Source organism: Acromyrmex echinatior, chromosome 15 (genome assembly GCF_024713525.1).
Source record: "Acromyrmex echinatior isolate Ae372 chromosome 15, ASM2471352v2, whole genome shotgun sequence".
In the NCBI taxonomy this organism is placed as follows: domain Eukaryota; kingdom Metazoa; phylum Arthropoda; class Insecta; order Hymenoptera; family Formicidae; genus Acromyrmex; species Acromyrmex echinatior.
In genome coordinates, this window is record NC_141866.1 from 3,240,428 (window position 1) to 3,261,703 (window position 21,276).

At 39.4% G+C, this 21,276-nt stretch overlaps 1 protein-coding gene across 24 annotated transcripts in view; it reads left to right on the plus strand.

The window, feature by feature from the left end:
• LOC105149352 (adenosine receptor A3) overlaps positions 1-21,276 on the plus strand; it is a 457,094-nt gene that overhangs the window by 120,063 nt on the left and 315,755 nt on the right. The gene's annotated exons all lie outside the window — the stretch shown is intronic.

Genomic DNA, 21,276 nt, shown 5'->3' on the forward strand with positions numbered 1-21,276 from the left:
CCGGTCATGCAAGTATTAACCGAGTAGAGCGCAGTGTATCCATCTTGCGCTCTCTCTCTCTCTCTCTCTCTGCCTTGTGCGAGTTGGATAAAATAAATCCGCCCCCAACTTTCGCCGCGTCGCATATTGTGACGTTGCACGGCGTGGAATTAATTATAGGACCAAGTAGGGAATTGCTACTTGAACTGGCCCGACGACGAGTGTTTGCTGTGATCGAAGACTCCTAGAAACGGGGTTAACTGCCGCGATAATTATTATTCCACCTTCAACTAGCGGCCGCTGTGCGAGCGATTGAATTTCGAGCACGCGCGAGCGCGAGATTCGCCCGTGTCGGACTTTCCTTGCGCAAGACGAGGACTAATTAATATCGTGCCGGTCGAATAACTTAGCGTACACCTCGGCACGAAGGAGTTGTACTCCGAGGCCTGAAAATACGATGGCTGTCCGTACCACGTGGTCACGCGAATGGTCGATCCGATCGTGACGCGCGCATTATGCGGCTTTCACAACGCGAGCAGCTCGTTATGTGAATGGAGAGAAAAGAGTAAAAAAAAAAAAAAAAATCAGAAAAATGAACGCGAGATAAAAGAAGGATTAATAACGTGAGAAGATGAGAGTAGCGATAAGAGCATTAAATTCTTTCAAAGTTATTTTAGTACAGCATTTTTCTCTTAAGTAAATAATTCTTACTTCCGCTTCGCGTATTGAAATGTGTATGTAATAATAGCGGGTAATAGGTAATTATTTATTTGAGATAGGAAATAAAATTTATATATATATATATATCTAGGATCATTTATCTTTATTGTAAAAGGATTAAAAGGAAACAAAAAATAACACGAATATGTGGAATCCGCTTATCTTAAAGGTTTATGAGTTCGATTACACAGCTTACATTTTTTATTATTTCGACTACTGCATGCTAAGACGATATTGATTCGAGAAATTTTGTATTTCCGGCGAACCGGAGATTCCTGCTTGTATTTTCGTCACGGACAGACGGAAATATATTAAACATCTGCTTGTTCAAGCAGGAGATAAAGATAAACATGACGTTTGAAGCAGCTTAGCTGGAGGATCTTTCGAAGTCAGAATAAATACTTGCGTGAAAATTCCGTAAGCATCGTCTTTCCTCCGACGGAAGATCTCCAGTCTGCCCGAGTTGCTCTCTCCAAACATGATTTTCAGAGTATCATAAAACGGACACGCTCGTGTACGTTTTATCGACTGCGTTTCTACGAAGTGTTCAACGGCGCGGAATACATCGCGATATATATCTCCCGTCTACCGCAATTAACTTTTTAATAAAGCTTCGCGCGTCCGAACGTTGCGGGTGCATTTTTCGCAGCGAAGCGGCGCGATGGGAAATTGATTTCTGTCGCCGCGCCGGTCGCACTTTTTTTTTTTTTACAAGCCAGGTGTGTATTCGGCTTTATCGTTACCCACGGCTGCCGTCGACGAAGAGCGGCATTCTTCCCGTTTGCATGCCTGCCATAAGATAAGACACATTCATGGTCATTAATAGCAACCGAAACGCCGATAAAGCGTTGTACGAACGGCCTCGACGTCGCCGAAATTTCCTCCGGCTTGTTAGCCTGAATAAATCGCGATAGTCACCCCCGTTGTCGTGTTTGTTTACAATTTCGTCGGGCAATCAGAAGGCCCTGCAGTGCTCATGTAGCGTCCTAATTGGATAATAATTCTGTTATCGCGTGAGATGATAAATAGCGGCCGCGTGCGCTTCTTTAATCTGATTCGTCGATGGCGACCACGGGGTACTCCGACCGGAATTAATATAATACACCCGCGAAATTGCGGATGTGGGTTGAAGTCTTCGGAAATTGAAGAGGAAGAGAATTTTGTCCGGAAAAATGTTACAAGCGTCAGAATTATCAGATGTGAAACGTTGCTGGTGAAATATCGAACATAGTGGTGTATAGCTACGTTTTTGTATAGCAACGATTTGTACATATATTGAAGCTTCTTTTAATATAATAATTGCTTGGTGAAATATTTTGTCAAATAGACAATATTTTTTGTTAAAAATCTCTTTTACCTCAGAATGCAGATTGAAAAATATTTCCTTCATAATATTTTCCTAGGAAGATCTTCAATTAATTCTGGCAGTATCAAGCTTCTTTTCTTGAATATGATAACGAGTGCCGCAGAATTTCTGCTGCTATTATCAAGAAAAGAAATGGTTTGCTGCGTAAAGCTTCTAAGTTTCTTACTACTACTATTATTATATAAGTATAACGCACGCAAATGTATAAATAAGTAGAAATAAAAATATGAAGTGAAATTATTAATTTATTATTACCTTACGTTTGTATTTAATCATACATATCTTGTATCAAATCAATCTTGTACTTTGCTTCTTGACTAATTGAATTCCAAAATTGTCGATGCAAAAGATAAAAAAAAAGATAAAAAAAATGTAATGTTTATTTATATAAATTATTTCAAAATTATTTTGCGACATACGTACTTATATATACGGGAAATTTGCACATTTATTTCTGTACATGTATATATTCAAGAATTTCTATATTCAAGAATTTTTAGTAAACCTTTTTTTCAGGATCTTTACGACACCTGATGTATATTTTTCTATTTAAAGCGTCCGAAATTGAATTTCTCTGAGATAACACCGATTTCAATTTCTGGTTAAATATTAAATATTCTTGATCGCATTATATCGCATATTTCCTAGAAGCGTGGTTCAATACCAGGGTGGCTGCTCCGATCGGAACCGCGCCGGAGAAGAATAAATACGCGCAGATTGTGACGAAGAAATCCATGCAATTACGCCGCGTTGCGCTTAGCGGCGCTATCGGAAATCCCGATAAACCGCAATCAGGGGGTGAACACCCCGTGATTAAAGTCCCGTGACGGTAATGGCGCCGATATAGCGCCGTATATAAATAGAATCCGACGTTGAATCGTTAATGGTGGCAATTCGTGTGTTCGAGAGTGGCGGTTGTAACAATATTTATGAATAGCGGCCGGTTAAAACCGCGGATATACAGATAACTTCGATAAATATTTGCGCTGAATCCGAAAATCGTGATAATTTGAATGCTGCTGCCATTGCTCATGCAAAACCGAGAGAACGAATCATTTGCGTAACGCTGATTATAGGAATCGATAAATATGCATGCGCACGTTAACTTTATAAATTCCCTCAATAAATAGTCTAAGTATCTTCCCACAGACTCCAGGGACTTTTTTGACATTTTATACCTGCTTGTAAATCCCAGCTCAATATCGAAGGAGATCGAAGGCAGTTCGAGAAATGAAGTTACTCGGTTTCGGAATGTCCCCAGAACCGACCGATAAAATCCGTGGAATTTGCTTTACGGGGGACATTCGATGTCCTCCTTTGTCTTAAACGCCGTTACCTGCAATGTGAGTTTCTAAAGGCGGGATTTTTCGAAGAATTCCTCGGGCAGTATTGAAAGAGACGTCGCGGAAACGGTGAAGGAAGGAGCGAGAAGGATGGGAGACAGAAGAATACGTGTAAAGGTGGAACAAGCAAGTTAGAACTGCCGTGGTGCCGTCTTACAAAATAATGCGGCGGCATATCTGCGTCGTGGCGCGGGTGGTGTACAATTAATTAAAATAATTTATGAGTGCAGCCAAGTCGTAGCGGCGCGGTGGTTAATGTTTATCGCTTACGATGCTCGTATCGGCAGCATAATTTATCTTCGACCGGCCACCGCGTCGTGTCGCGTCGCGTCGCGTCGCGTCGCGTCGTTCGCACGATTTACTACTACGCGTTCACTAATTTATTTGGGAAATAATAATCGTTCGGTGGCAGATGGCGATGGCGTTTTTCTCCCCTGCGTTGCACCGGGATAACGTATTGCGCGCAACCATCACATGCCTAAAATTCGTCGTGGTAGCGACCGGGGGTAGTCACCAGTACCGTGAGATTGAACGCATTTCGCGAAAATTGTTCTGCTTAAAGATCAGAGTCTGGTTATATATCAGAGTCTGGTTACGAGCAATTTTGTCAAAATCTCACGAGAGAGAAGGGTATAATTACATATCTAAAGGTATATGTCTAACTTTTACTGTCTAACTTTAATCTTGATTAAAGTTATAAAGTACAAGTTACAGTGAGATAGTATATATGTATATATATATGCAGAAAGAAATTATAGGTATCTTTCTCTCTTTCATGGGATTTTGACGAAATCCTTGGTAAGTTATATATATATATATATATATCTAGTTTTGCTTATTGTTAGCGTCGCACACTGAAAAAAATATAGTCAATTTTAATAAGTACTTAATTCAATATTGCCAACTAAATATTTATTTACAGTAAATAAATATTTGTTCAAAAAGAAAAATTATTAAATTAAATTAATGTTTGTTGTATCAAATAAATATCTAGATATTTAATAAATATCTAGTTAACAGTATTCAACTAAATATTTATTAAAATTGATTATATTTTTTTCAGTGCAGTAATCGAATGATGATAGTATCGATATTTAACAGTGAATACAGATGGCAAGTATAGCCTGTAGGACAATAAAATTTCTGATAAAATAGCCGATACAATACTGAGAGGGGGTAACAGGTGCGATTATTAACACCAACTGTAAACATTTAATCAGGCAACACTTGGTCGCTTTAATCCACGGAGGTTCAAATATTAACCGAAGAGTAAAATGACGATTGGCGCCGCAGGCACAATCGCGGCTATTTAACGAGGGAAAAAAATTAATTAATCGTCGCATTTTTAATCGCCGGCGAGCGAGCGTGGGCGCCAGCAGCATTTAACGGCTGATTAATGCCGGGTAGTCTAATTCTCGCAATCACGGCCATTCGCGTCGCGTCTCGAGGAGCATTGAATTAAATTGGTCTACTTGTTTCTTATTGCGATTCGCCGTCCTCCCCGAGACGGATCGTCGCCGCGCTGAGAGAGAAGAAATTGTTTCTCATTTTAAATTTAGAATTCGGAATTGTCGGAACTTCAAAGAGGCCCTTTAATTGCGACTCGAAATGGGTAAAAAATAAAGTCCTTTTTCCCTCCTCTCCCCTCTCGGATGAAACGAGAAACGCATCTCTGGCAAGTTGGAGAACACTCATTCGACACCTGAGACTCTGAGATTTCATTCGTTGTGTCGAAGTGCGCGGTCTGCAAATGCGACCGCACGTACGAACTCGCTATATACGCTATTTTCCTCACGCAATCAAATACTTCAGCGGATGAATATTCACGCGTTACCGCCGGGCAGCTGTATCAACTGAAAGTTAAAGCTAATTCAGAAACCGGAAAAGTAAAACGACAATATACATACACGAACGAGCTTCGCTTCGAGCGCGAGCGATGCACACGTCCGGATAAAATTTTATCCCTTCTGTTATCCAGTTCCTGCGTGCATACTAAACTGCATGTTGCCGTAACAAGGTGCATTTCTCTTTCCCTGCTTTCCCTGCTCTTTCTCTCGCACTTTATTGCCGCCCGCGGCCGTTTAGCGCAATAAATTAGACGCGGCGACGGTAAGCGCCATGTTATACTGACGATCAAAGGTAATTTGATTTATGTATCTCACCCCTACTGTGAGAACGGAGGGATCCACGGTGCCTTGGAGATTCGACTTCCCCAAAACACGGCGAATCCGCGGAGCGTTGCACACCCACACACAAACACACGCATATCTATAAAGTCCGTGTAATTAACGTAAAGACGCGCACGGTTGCCCGAAGTTCCTGCCACATCGACCGTATAACGTGACGTTATAATAGAAACCGTAGACACGCCGTCTCAGACATAGGTCAAATAACGAGAATCACGGGACCGTTTCAGACGTCGTGCGCAAGTTTCCGCAAGTCTCGGCACTAAACCTACGAATTTCCGCGACGCCATTGAATGCATGTCTGAACGATGATGCGATGCGTAAGGAGGAGGGCATTCCGGAGGATGATCAAACGGTTTTCCTCCGAAAGAAACGCTGCACCGGCTTTAACTTATTTTAAGTTGAAGACATTTTATTAGAAACGTGAAAACCGATACTCTCAAAGGGTCTCATTTAAATTTATGAAAAATATCCACAAATGTATTAATGTTATTTATAATAAGAAAAATTAGCAACGATAATACTATTTGACAAATTTTAACTTTTTGTCCGGAAACGAGATAAAGTGATTCTTACAGATTTTTTGTCGTTAAAAATGAATCCGTTAAAAATGAAATTGCTCTTTCACGGTTTTGAAAAAATTAAATCTAAAAATGCTGAAAATTTGCTTTTTTGATACTTTTGAATTAAAATATCTTAAAAACATATAATATACAGCAATTTTATTTACGGATTTATTTTGAGAGACAGAAAATCTATAAAAATCAATTTGTCTAATTCGTAGTCTGTATTGGATAATGTAATTAATGCTTCTTATCAATCTTTTAATTATCCAGATTAGCATTAAAAATTATTGTTGATGTGTAAAAATTTTCAAGTTTGTCTAAAAAAAAAAAAGAAAAAAAACAAGTATAGTTGATGCACAATATGATGCATTTACATCACATCGAAATATTATTAGGTGTTGGAATTAATTCGTAGCGTTTTACAAGTGATGGGAAGTACTTTCATTAATGTATTTTTTAATGCTCATGTGAAATAAATAACATTCTTTCATTAAAAAACGCTACGAATTAATTCCAACACCTAATATAATATCTATGAAATTTTTTCTAAATTTTCTATGCGTTTTATTTCGAATTGACTCTTCGAATCAAGAATCAGAAATTATAACAGTTGTTGCAAGGTGTTTAATTTTATCAGAAACAAACATATTAAAAGAAAAGTAACGCATGTCACTCACGTGACTACTTCAAAGTTAAAGTACTCGACATACGTTCCGTTAGACGTGAACTTATCACAATGCACATAAGCAAGTCAAAGTTATTGGAAGTCCGGAAAAGCAAACTTACGCCGACTGACTGTAACTTTTGTTTCGTAACACGATAAAATGGCTTTCCATCCGTTTCGAGAACAGCTTGTGTCGTATCTTGAGCGTATGGCATGCAGATAACATCTTTAAATTTAGAAAAGAATGGCGATGAAGGGATGCCATGTACCAGCTGGTGCCCCGATACGATTGAACCTGGCCGGAAAACAGGGTTAATCTTGTCAAAGAGCCCGACCCGCGCGGCAGGATCTATCGGGATCTCGACGGCTTCAGCGTATCTGCTACTGCAGGATCCCCCGTGCGGCGGATTTTCGTGCTGCGGAGGCAGAATGGTGCGACGTGATTGTTCCCCGCGCCTTCATTTAAATTATTCACCAGGCAGAATACCGAAACGCGCGCGTGGTGCGCAAAGCGGATGGGAGGCGGCACCGACTCTCCCTCTCCTCCCCTGGCACTGTTGGAAACGAAGTGACGTTCGTCCCGAAACTCATTTTCAAGCACAAAGGAGTCGCCGCGAATAATAGGCGAAGAGTCGACGCTTATTAATAAGTACTGATATTGGCTCTACACGAATTTGTGACGAGCGCGTATGTATGTATATAGAAGCGAGCTCGGCGAGAGCAATCGACTTGAATTAATATGGAATTCCTTTATGAGACTATTCATTTCGGCAGCAACGATAAAAAATTTTATGATTCATTATCGTAGGACTATATCTGGCATAATGTCATTTTCAAAATATTAACTCATTATCGATCGTAATAAAATTTATGGTAAGAATTATAATAAAAATTGTAATTCTATTTTTATGTTTGTTTCTACCAATGTAGATTAACTTTAATCTCGGTTTAGCTTACTCTTTATCTTTTTCTAATTCTTAGAAATCTACATTGTTAAAAATGGACATTAGTGAGCTGATGAAACGATTCCTTTTGAATATAAAAAATTACATATTCAGTTGAAGTAATGGATGTATTATTTCTTAGATAAAAAAAGAACAAAATCCTCACGAATCGGGACAGTAGTTTTGCCATTCGCTATTTTTATATTGCACAACCAACTATTTTTGTCTGTCGACTATTAAGCGCGGTTAGTAATAAAAGCCATAAATATTTTTTCGCAAGTTGTTGCGGTTGAACGTAATAGCCGAAAAAAGACGAGCATCATTAGCGACGATGCTTGGTCGTGCATACCTCTTATCGCGAACCCATTAAAGCGCGCTATCAAACATAACGTCGCTTTGAAACCCGGATTAGCTGGCCTTTGCGGAATTTCGATGGCCGGCAAGATCAACCGTTGTAATATCGTTGAGCGCCGGACTGCACTGAGTGCCGGCCGGACCTGATTGCTTACCGGGGATTAAAGGGTTTATGTGCGGGTGCGTGTCCGCTAAACGATGCAATTTATCTGCGACGTGTCGCGAAGCTCGACGAGCCGTAATATTGCCGGTGAGTTATTAAAGGCCCGAACGCTCCGTCTGGGCGCGGGACGCGGGGGGATCTATTCGAACTAGCAACATCAAGGGAGGCAACTTGCAGATTCGGCACAAATTGAGATGTTCAGCCGTCTATGAAAATTAATTTAGACCAAGTTCGCGAATATATCCCTGTGTTGCCTCTACACGCTTTAATACCCGGGCGTGAGTTTCGCGTGAGGTGCGAGAGTTAGTACTAGGCTAGGACTTTACTTCCGTTCTCCACCCTCTCTCTGTCCCCTCCACCCATGTTAATAAAACTACGAAGATAGTTAACGCGTCGCGTCGCGTCCGCGTGCAACTGCGTAATAACAATTTAAGGCTGATAAATTAGGAGGGGAGGAGGGGGGAGGGGGAGGGCGGAACTTCATCGCACAATAATCTTAAACGTGACACCTAATTACGGCGTGCACGTCATTTGAAGCTAAACATGTATAATTACTATGTACGATCGATACTGTTACAGTTTGTAATTGCACAGTAAAACAGTGATGTTTTAAATTATTTTAATTAAAGAGCGTAAATATAAAGGTGGTCTTTTTAGACAATTATTGTTTTATCTAATAATTGTCTGCGGCTTTTCTTTTTATAAGGTACGTTAACGTATAATTTTGGGGACGTTTGTCCTAGTGTGAAAGCTACACGGCTAACGAATATCAAAGCGAGCGAGTTGCAAATTTGGCGCAGACTGTTCAACCGTCTATGCAAATTCATTTAGACAAGGTGCGGCCGCTAGTTATATGCCACCGCACGCCGAGAACGCAATATGAAATACGCCTCGCATTGACTGTTATTGCAATTGCGGAGAGCTCGTCCCGTAACCGCATTCAAAATGCAATACACTGTAATTACATCGTGTAATTATACTGCTTCAAGTGCACCAAATATGTGTCAAACAATAGCGATATATCTCTTTAATCTTATCTCTCTCGCCTACGCATCCTCTGCTTATATCCGTACATCCATCTTGTGGTTTAATAAAATAAGAAAATAAGGAAAAAAAGTGGTATAACCATTTATTTTGTTGGTATGTGATTAACAAAAACTCTTACTTTTTTATTTAAAAAGTAAAACAACAAATTTGGTTAGAATAACAAAAATTGCGTTGCTCTAATTAAAATTTGATTAGAATAATTAAATTTTGATTATAGGACAAGACTCTTTTTAAATGAAAAAATAAGGAAGGTTTTGTTAGTCACATGTCAACAAAATATATTGTTACACATACCAAACATTGCTCTCAGTGTATAACCGATATTTCTATATTTTTAATTTATGACATAATCAATGTTGATATACATAAGTTATATTACATAAGTTAATTACATAAGTTAATTTTTTACAAATTTATTTTTCTCGGGTGATTCGTACTCAGAGATAGCATATCGATCAATAATCTGGAGATAAGTAGCTAAAATCCCGAATTTCCGGATTAAATCTGGCGAGGTGGCAATTTTATATCTCACGTTGCAGAAAATAGAAAATTGATTTCCGACATTTATATCTTGTAAATTAATGTTAATAATAGTTATCTCGAAGGTATATCTATACTTATACTCTATGTTAATAAACAACATTGAGAAATGTTAAATGTGTACAATCGAAGCGAGCGGAATAGAGAGATTGATAAAAAATATTACACCTTTTTCGTGCTTGTAATCGTTTATCTCTGACAGAAAAATTGCTCAAAGACACCGTAAATAAGAGTTTAAGTCGATAGGACCGCCCGCTGCGTGAAACACGTCTTATAGCAATCATATATTCTGTATTCTTTATTCTGGCGAAGAGAAGACTCTCTTATAAGAGAAAGTAGAAGAGAAATTATAGCGTTCGCGCGTAGCACGTATTTATGCAACATACTAAATTCGATCGATATGCTATTAAGATAACAATCCATGTCCATGTGAATTAAGGAACACGGAACGAAATTCATCGAGAGATGTCACAACAAGATTGAGATTCTTTAACGGGATTATCTAACGATGTAATTTTATCTTCTTTGATGCCAGTAAATGCTGATTTTATTGTTATTTCACGTCGAGATATGATTTTAGATATTTATATAACAACGGGAGTTTTTTTTAATGATGTTCTAATTAATCACACGATTCCCGATTTCTAATAACGCTTCGCATCCTCGATATTACGAAGCGAGATAGAACGAAGCAGATCATTTTTCTGCGATCGCGTCCGGACACTTAAAAGAGGCTTCAGGCGTGAAAGAAGTAAACTTCGTTTCCGCCTTATCTCGAGACGGATGCTTTGACTGTCTTCATCTGTGCAAACGAAGTTAGGCGTCAACCTGGACTTCTCTGCGGGAGCGCGCTGAATCGCGATATCGATCGCGATGCAACGCCGGTCCTCTCGCAGCCTCTCGAGTTTTCCGCGAGCTGTCTGAAGGATTTCTCAAGTTTCGGATGCCGGCGGAACGAAGTATAAAGTTTTTCAAGTGGATTTCCTCCTACTTTCGGCCTCGCATCAAAGCGCTTCACAGCAGCCCCAACGAGTAATGCATTATGAAATTATCCCTGCGCAAAAGCGGATACGCAATAAATATTTGCCGGCGACTACAGTGAAATATCCTTTGACACAAACGCGCTTGGCGTAAAAAAAAAAATTAAAGCTTCATGAAGCTCGGCCGATAGAGAATGGGGAACACGCGTGCGACGACGACGGAGGAACGCACAGACGGTCGGTAGACGTGTAATCTGCGCATGGTGAAAATTGATTTCGACCAAAAAAAAAGACGTGGTTTATACAAGAATTTCAGAGAGAGCTTGATACGTAGATTTAATTTTCTCTAATTACGAGCCGCGCGGCGTAGCCATGCGTGTCTGATGCGGCGCATATGCATATTCGACGGCATGTGGGTTGCGTTTAATGAGAGGTGCCTGTTCGACGGCGTGCGTCGTCGTGCGGGTTCCGGGGAAAATAAATTTTACAAACGCTCATCGGAAGCGTTACACACATGTTTGAACTTTCGGGAATGATTGTTGACCGACGTTGGTTGGCTTATAAACGAATGCCAGTGCTGCCGGCCGGCGCGCGATTGAATACATGAACGGTTGACTAAACACCATGCAATTTCCATGTCCAATTTACAGCTTATGCAAATGCGTGCCCGGCATTTCGTAATTATATGCGTCGAACGCATGATGATTCGAACAATTTCTCCAACCATTTCTTTGACGATACAACGCGACTACCACACAAAGAAGGGATCCACATAGGGTTCTCCGTAAAATCCGAATTCAAATGTTACTTACTTTCTGAATTGCTTCTTTGCTTGCTCTGTAGCAGAGTCGAGCACTAAGTATACAGCGTTTTATAACGGACGAATGGAATCGCGGATAGAAGTGGCGTACAAACAAGAGCGAGTTTCCTATAGATGGGTATACGAAAGATCGACAGACGAAATTAATTTTGAGAGTAGATGAATGAGTAGGCGACTGGAAGAATATGTTTAATTAATGATTGAGGTACAGACGTTCGATAAAAATGTTATCGTATGACATGTGTAGCTACATATGCGCGTGATGATGTATGGCGCGTACATATGCATTACTTAATTACATTCACGAAAAAAAGAATATAGGATGTCATGTAGTGAAAGGTAAAAAAAAATGTAAAATTGATAAATAGCATATGTCTAGTGATCGATATGCTGCTTGCCTTTATAGTCTTGGAAAATGAACTCAATATTGGGGACGTGCTTTGATCCTTAACCAGCTCCCGATAGAGGAAGGTTGGAAAAATCGCTTTCAACTTTGGACGACGATAAAATGTAAAATAAGATTTTTATAAGAACTACGTCACCGTGTTTCGAATGAGATTAAAAATGTAATAACATAACAACATAGCAGTAATATCTAACACGCTCATTAAAAAAGTGGATTGCTTACTCTCGATTGATAAGAATTAACTTTAAGTTCAATTCTTAAGTGCAAAAGAACTTCCGTGTCTTTTTAAAAATAAGAGGATTAATATATTACTTAAGTATAATAACCGCGCGTGAGAGCAGACAAGCATTCGTGTAGATTTTATGAACTCTATTCATGTTTCGGTAATTTTTTAGTATGAACGATTTAATGAAATAAATTTTATTAGCAATGAAACAAATAAATAATGGGTTTAATAATACAACAACGCGTAGTTCCTTAATAAAGAATGCTGTATAGAAATTATATGTAATTTAAATGCATGAATTGCAACAAAGATAATTAAAACCATTTGCTCTTAATGAAATTACATTTCCTGTTTTGTTATGCCATTAACATTTACTGTTGTCGAGAGACGATTATTTAATAATATAAAATGTAAGTCAATTAATATAACTATTAAATACGATATACGTCACGATTTAAACACGAAATTCTCGAAAAATGTTTTTCCTTTATCATGGCGTATACGGCACACGTGATCGATATTGTGTCGTAATATTTCAGTAGCTTGTCTGACGACACACGGGACTCTCGTGAGAGAGGCGCTTGAACGTCGTAAAGGAAAGCCGGAGGCAGGGTGCGAAAATTGTTTCTTTGTTCCAAGCTAGAGAAGACAGCAAAGAATTCACTTTAATTTTACACTTTGAAGCGCCCTCGGACACAAAGACTGGACGGTGGACCGCTTCAGATCACAGAGTGACCCGCCAGACAATATTTCCGCTAGCAAGAAGACGCGCGCACAGTTTCCTTGGAATTCTTCGAGGTCCCGTAAATGATCTTCACAGTAGATAAAAATAAGAGAACGCTTTCACGCGCGACGTCTCGTGCGTTTCTTCCAACGGTTGTACTTGTCGCGAATTTATTACGCGAGACGAGACAGACGGACGACGCGACAAATACCAGAGTCGCGAAATTTCCTGCGGAGAATTGACCGTCGACCAGGCTCGCTGGACCTGGACAATTTCGCATTCATTCAGAAATGCATTCTGCAAGTTTTCAGTCGGCCGCGCGTACAGAGACACATAATAGACGCGGCCGGCAATTATGCCGCGCGCAAACGGCCGCTGATTACTCCGCATTCATGGATTACGCCGTCCGGGCACCATCGCGTCGTTCCGTTCCAGCGCAATATCGTGGAGGAGTTGCAGGATAATGACTGACGGGGGAGACGTAATAAACGGTGGCCTTCTCCTCTTTTATCGTCGGACGCGACGAGGTCGGACGTGGACCATTGCGAGGCGAAACCGCCGCCATTCGGATGGACTCTAAAACCCCAAGGTGCTACCTAATCCTGAAATTGTCCTGTAAAACGTTACGATTTGAGGCTCGCCCCCTTATGTTTTTGGTTAAATGCATTTCTGTAACTCGACTCTTTGAACCTCACGTTCCGCTCGTAAATGCGTCACAGGTTACGTTAGTTCTGCTAAGTGCTGCACTTTGTATTCGTGAATATTGTAGTGAACGTTATGGGCGTTGACTGTTGATTGTATGTTCAATACGATTTAAAGGAATTAGTTTTTAATAATTTATATCGGGATCCAGTTCGTAGAATGTACTCTCACTTTTATTGTTCTATTTAATTCGATACATTTCGTGATGTATCGTATAAAGCGTGTCTACTTTTTAGCTAAACTTATGATTTATGTTTAAAATTAAAATATCTTTTATGTTAAATTTAATTTATATTACCCTTATATTCTTCAATTATATTTCAAATTTATGAACATAATATTTCATTTCTTTACGTTTTTTATTGCAAAATAATTTTGAAGGGAGAGACCACTTGCGCTTCTTCCAAGTTTATAATTAATGATTGATTCCTTGAATCGGAGATCTTAGACTTGATTGGAAATTTGAATTCGGTGTTTAATTAACGCGGAAAATTTGACGGAAGGCCTAATTGTGCAAAGACAGGAAAGTTGACGCTAAGTTCCTTAACGAATCTGTCATTAACAGTTGATTTAATGGTAGAAGTTAGGCATCCTGCATTCGGAGGAATAGAGATATAAAGAGAAACTCCTTTCATTTCTTTTACTTAATTTTTTAATGTTAATTCTTCCAGGAAATATGTAATTCTATTTTACCACTTTTCGAGATAGCGTCTCGAATAAAGGGACGGCGTGGGCGAGAAGAAAGGAAATAAAGGCGGATATACATGTATAGACGGGCTACTTATCTACATTGCGAATGCATACGCACTTGAAGGAAACGAGCGTGCACTTAATAGTTTCCCTCGGGCGACGGTCACGGTACTGAAAATATCAATTTCAGCTGTGCTCCTCCCGGGAGTAACCTAATCTGGCAGCGTAGCGTGAAACGATTTAAATCCAGTTCCGTAGCGGCGCTACACACTAAGGAGATTTCACTTAAGCCAATTCGCCGTGTGGGATTAAAATTTAATCTCGAAAAGATGTTAACAAATAGCGGGCGGAATTCTCGCCGTCGCTCTGCCGATCGTTCGCTCGCTCGCGCCACCAGCCCGACGCGACGAGTTAAATCCGCACGCCGCGCCGGTCCGGATAAAGGATCGAGTTAGACGCTTGTCATATGCACGTGGCACATTTTTGTACGCGTCAGATGTTCTGACGGAAATTAACGATGCAGATTTTAAAGGGCGGAATTCTATACAGATCTCGCACGCTCGCACTCGCGTGGACAAAGTCGCGCCGCGCCCTGTCGCATTCCTACTTCGAATCGTATTAATTAAAAAACGGGGGGACGCCCGCGTAATGAAAAATCCGTCGTTCCGGCAGGTAGTACGGAATCGTATATCTCTCGATTCGGTATTGTTCGACTGTGACACAGACCGCTTGCGATATTATGCTCGCAGTATATATTGACGATATTATGAACGCGCGTTTGCTTTAGAGCATGGAATAAAGAGGCGCTTCTATTGAGATTCTTCATTTTAATTCTCTTAGCAATATTGCGATACGATATACTACAATGCTGCAGTACCAATGAAATCTTGTTTTTCTTCCTCGCGTGGGCGTCGTTTCTTTTTTTTTCTTTCTTTTTTTTTTGGAACGCGCGTAATAAAGAGATCCGTGTATTCATATTCGTGGCATCAGTTCCTCTATTAATATTTCGAAATTGCCGACCGATTGTGCTCGATCACAAAAGATCAGGGCCAGGTGGGATCTGTGCTGTGCTTCACGGCCATTTAATGGATTCTTTCGTCGAGCGCGGTGTATTGTTTAAGGGAATAAATAAAGCAAGTAGAGAGCGTGCAGAAATTTCCTGTGGTGGAAGATATTAAACATCTTGCGTCAATGACAGTTTAATCGATTTTATTATTAAGCCCCAGGAATATACTGCCACGTGCATTAAATGCATGAATATTGTGTGTAACACAGCGCATAGAACGATACATAACATGCAGAGGCATTTTTGTATTGTTTAAAAAAAAACGACGAAGACGATTTTTCTCATTACAAAAGACTTCAATTGTCGTGCCATAATGACTGCACGGAATGTGAGATATACAGTATTTTTTCATGTTTTCTTTTACAGTTTCTTTAAACAGATTTCTTAAGTAATTTGCAGTAATTTCAAAGATACATATCTCACTTTTACGTAATTGGAAAAACTTTCTACAAATTAAGCATCGCAAATGTAAATACGCGACGAAACTTTTATTTTTTATCTAAATCTTCAAGCTTCGCATTAGCTTCAACTTAATGTGCTTCAACTTAAAATTTTACTTTAGGATTTTCTGAGATTTTTTCAAAATATTTAATGTTCGTAGAATGAAAGAAAAATAATACCACACTAAATTTTCATTAAGACGAAATTTAAGTCGAGCCAAAATGGCGGCCAGTCTGATATATACGTTGATATCATTAATCTTGACTTATAATTTGTTCTTCTGCCGATGCATAATTGCCGGTGCGTGGCGCTTACACCGTAGTAAGCGCGTGACGTATTATCGAGGATCTCGCGAGCAAAAAGCAAGAAGTTTAAGTGCGACACCGAAGTTCTCGATTTATGAGCGACAGAAAGTTATGCGATAAATAAAGCGTTAAAAAAAAAATACGCGGAATATACCGGTTGGTAGACCATTCAAGACGATTTGCAACGGTCGTGCGTAATGGTACGTATAAAGCAGTAAAAACTAATTAAAAATTCATTCCTGTCTCGGACAGAAATAATTGGTACGATGTTGTGTTTCACACGATTTAAAATCCATTAGGTAAGACGATACTGCAGAGGGCGGGTAAGAAGATAAAGAGGTCGAGATTATGGAAGGATCTACCTGTAAAGTGGGTGCGTGCTTTTGGGATTCAGGTTTTTTTTTTTGCGCGTAAAAAAGAGCTAATAAAAGTTTCTTTCGGCTCAAGATCATGTTACGCTGTTTTCTCCCCTGTTGGTCTTCTATAATCTCAAGAATCGGGTAACGTAATTATTGTAATGGGAGGTAGCAATTTATATAAATAAGTGATTTTATTATTTTAATTACTCGCTTTTTTCATAACATTTTCTTCATAATACGAGAGATCGTCATACACAAAAGACATGCGAGAAACAATAAATTAAGAAGAGAAATATATATTTTTTTTCTGAAAAAGTAGAAAAAATAGAAATTATATTAATTTAATAGATAGCTTAAATAATTAAGAAATAATTGTTAATTATATTCAACTGCAATTATACTAATTATATTTTTCTTTGAAAAATATATGACAAAATGCTATGTTTTCAGACTAAGACTGTATTTTCTAAATTATCATGTTTTTCACGTTTCTATTAATTCCGTTCGTTCTGTCTCTCGCAAAAGCATGTCAAAAATGTAGTCGCAGGAAATTACAGCATCTCGCACCAAATATCGACGATGCATTATTTATTAAAAGATGCCGGTGTACGTGACCCGGATGTTAAGGGGTCGGGTATCGTCTATGAAAAACTTCCGGGCCGTTTCGAGAGCACTTTTCTAGAGGAATTTTTTGCTTAGCCGTGTACATTCTCACGACCACGTCGTCTCTCTTTCTATAACCCTCTCTTCCTCATAAAGCCTCGCCTCGGTGACTTCTTATCCTGCGGCTGCCTTAAGCCCACTTTACACTCCAGAAACTTTCTCGTAACCTTCCCGGCCGACGCGTCACGTAATCGCGTAACTCCGCCATCCGCGAAATTTGTTGTCGCCTTTATCACACCGGCACGTACGTTTCCCAGAGAAATTTTATTTTCCGCCCTGTAATCATCCATCGACGGTTTATACGTGGCCGATCGGAGCGCGATGGCTCTAAGAATCTACTTTACAACGTTTCCTATTAGATTAAAAGAGTTATAGCGTTATATATCCAATCCATTACTACGGATAAAACGTATAAAGGTAATGGCGTGTAATTGCATGGATCGTTTGAGGTAAAAGATTATCATTGCTTTTGCATTCGATACGATTTTCATGATAGTTATATTGTATACTAATTATTTTGATTTTCATAATTTTTAAAACCAGTAAGGCGATCGTATGTCATTTGTTAAATTGGCAGGAAGACTCATGTTTATTTTGTTCTGTGAGTTTCAACGGTTTACATATATAAATATGGAATGAACATGTTTTGATCGTTACGGACGCGTGAACATTAACTCTTAACTCTGGCCAGCCCGCGTCCCCTTTCACGGTCTTAATGATATGCTGGGTGAATATTCATTTGCGGATTACTTTCATGCAAATTAACGGCGCCACTCCTCGAACATCGATGGCACTCGCGCGCACGCGGGTGTGGAGTTCCGAAAGTCTTAAAATGAAACAGTTTGCAAACTTGATACGGACCTAATTACTACTCGACGGCTTTATTGTCAATAAAACATGGTATATATCGCGGCACCGTAATTTCGATTTCGGCCGCTTTAATGAGTCGTAAAAAGTCGAAACGCGCGCCTACCGGAACGATCGTCCGGAAGATCGTCATAGTACGTTCTTTTTCGCGAGAGGGTCGCAAGCTCTCGCATATGTCGACGCCGTAAAAATTTTAGCGACTTTCACAGTACGAAAGATATTTGATCGGGGCAAGTAGCGAGGTGGTAATTAAACGCGCGAGCGTTATTGTCGCAATTAAACACCGCGTTTTATTCCCGTCCGTCGGATACGAGCACGAGAAACGGACATAGACCAGACTTGGCGTGGGGGTTAACTGTATTCCCGGCTATCATCGATCCCACCGAAATCCGATATCAACCGTATGGAGCGAGTCTGTTGGTATTACAGTAGAAGATCTCGCGGGTTTCCTGCTGTCTGCGTTCACGGGTTGAGTCGAGTCGAGTCGAGTATGTAAGACGACTCTCGCGCCTCCGTCGTCGTCTGTGTATGAATGGAAATATGAAATTTCCGACCACAAGACGTGACGAGAGGACAATGTCACGTCGGTCTACTCGAGCTCGGACTAGACGACTCTCCTCCGTCGCGCATCTCTAAATAGATAAAGCGACAATCCGTCCGAAAGACGACGTTGCAATAGCCGAATTTTGTATCTTCTCATATCTCCTGTATGGAGATTTCTGTGGAGATTTCAATTGTAAAAAAGTGAGAGAGTAGATTCTATCACAGTACAGTCGAAATAATTCAAAAGATTGCATCCGTATGCTCTCAACATCCCAGATTTCTGAGTCAATCCTCCTTTTTTTTTTCCTAGTCACGGAAACGCAATCACATCTTCTTGTAATCTAGTTCATTCAGGATCTACATCGATGGACCTCCGGTGGTTCTTCGTCAACATCCCGTTGTAAGCACACCTATCGTTGTGCCTTCGTCGAAATGTGCTCTAGTTTGAGAGGGCGAATGTAACTCGTTTTTACGCATACATTCGAATGGGATTGAAGGAGACTCGTGAAACGTGAGATGCTCTCTTCCGCCGATGGGACCGTTTGCATCTTTTTGCATCGCGAATGAGATCCACTTTCGCAAGGTGTCGCAATGAGATTGTAATCTATACGTCTCGTCGAGTAGTCAGACAGTCGGAGACACCTCTCGAAATAGATCTACAATTTAAAAGCCGCTTAAAGCGGACGTAAGAGTCGTACCCCAAAATCCGTAGGACGCATAAGTTTTGTGTACAGGGTGTCTCAAAATCGTCGTTACATTCATTCTGTTGTTCTTTGATTTCTTCATCTTTTGAATTACAAGCAATTAGGAATGAACAGATTCTCGCAATAAATATTATGCAATAAATAACAAAAGTTTAGTATATTTATACAATTCTAGTTGATTTTTATCATATTTTAATGGACACAGGTATCAAGACACATTTGATGTTGAAAATTCTTATGTCAAAAATAAAAATGAACAATTAATGAAAAAGTAATTTGTGTTCAATTCAGTATTAATCATGCAGAAATTGATCTTGAAATTGGTCAAAGAAATTCTTAGACGAGAAGTGAAGTTGAGTTTTGAGACATTTCGTATACAGCGAACATCGATCATTCCGGCTGATCCTCTTTCGCGCGAAGACGGAAGCGAGAATTTGCAGTTACCGCTTTTTCTACAACACGAATGACGTTTCACTCACACACAGAAGTCGTTTTTCAATTAGGAAAAGATACCGGCGACGTTCGCGGGGAAATTGATTCGATGTCGATGTGCGTGAAAGGTCACGTAACGGGATTGATGAGATTATTGGCTCGAGGGGCTCGCCATTTCAAGCCCTAATGCAACAAGTGAAAATATTTCTGTAAGTAAGAAACGATAGCTCGTCGGAAGAAAGAGTGATGATGCAGCTTTATTATTAAACGCAATTTTCGCGATCAATTTCTTCGCGTCCACCGCTCGACGGAACAGGCCCTGTTAAACATTTAAATGCCGCCTGAGGCTTCATTTGCTAATGAAAATTTAAGATCCACTTTGGAAACGCTATAGGCACAGCCGAGACATTTCATTCACGTGTAGAATGGCAAAGCAGATAATCTTCGTAGATAGATTGGTAGTACAATTAATGTTAATGTTAATTATATGAATTAAAATGTTAAAGTATAATAATATAAATCAAAATATTTTTTGTTGAAAAGGAGAATTTAAAAGAAAGATAAAAGTTTCAGAAATTAAAAACTGAAAACGTCTTTTGAATGTTATCACAATACATCTTAACAATAATTGATGATACTCGATTTTATAGTTTTGCTATTCGTACAAAATTTAATAAGAATACAAACCATAATATCTAAAGCGTGATATCAAATAAAGTTTAATTGAGCGTCCGATCGAATATATTTTCATATAAATAAATGTCTTCATCGGTTACATGGTTGTACATAACATTTTTTACGATTTTTTTATTCACATAGAATATTTTAACCTCAACTCGAAGCAGATAAAATCTAATATTTTTCGAAATATATTCTTTCGAAAACAAAGGCAGAGACACTTTATTCATGCAAGCCAGCATGTTCCGAGAAACTTTTCGAAGATAAAGAACAGTTTATGAGAATATTATGCATCCTTAAATTCCAGTGTTTTTCAACATTTTGTACATGGCGTCAGCTGTTATCTGACTGCCATGACACTTATATTTGCTAATTACCATGATATTGCGCAGATGTTGTTAGTGACAACGAGGATATTGTGGAAACCTAACATGGACCATGATCGGAACAGGTGACTATCCCCACACCGTAGTCTGATCGATAATTCACAATTAGGGTGGTCGGTATGGTCTTGTCGGTATCGGCCCTAATCTTCAAAGGGTCTCTCTTCCTGTAATAGCGTGATATCGAATAGCTTCAGCCTCGTTTCCTCCGTGTTCCAGACTTACAGACCACCATGAGCCATCCTTTAAATTGGTGAAAGACGGAAGGGATGTGTTACTCATCGAAGTTAAACTTTGTTGCTTTTGCCGTTAATCATCCGTGAGATATTTTCCGAGGAAAATACTTAGTTAAATTCATAATTTCAGTCACACACTGTAATTGTAATTCATATTTAAATGTAAACGCATACCCTCT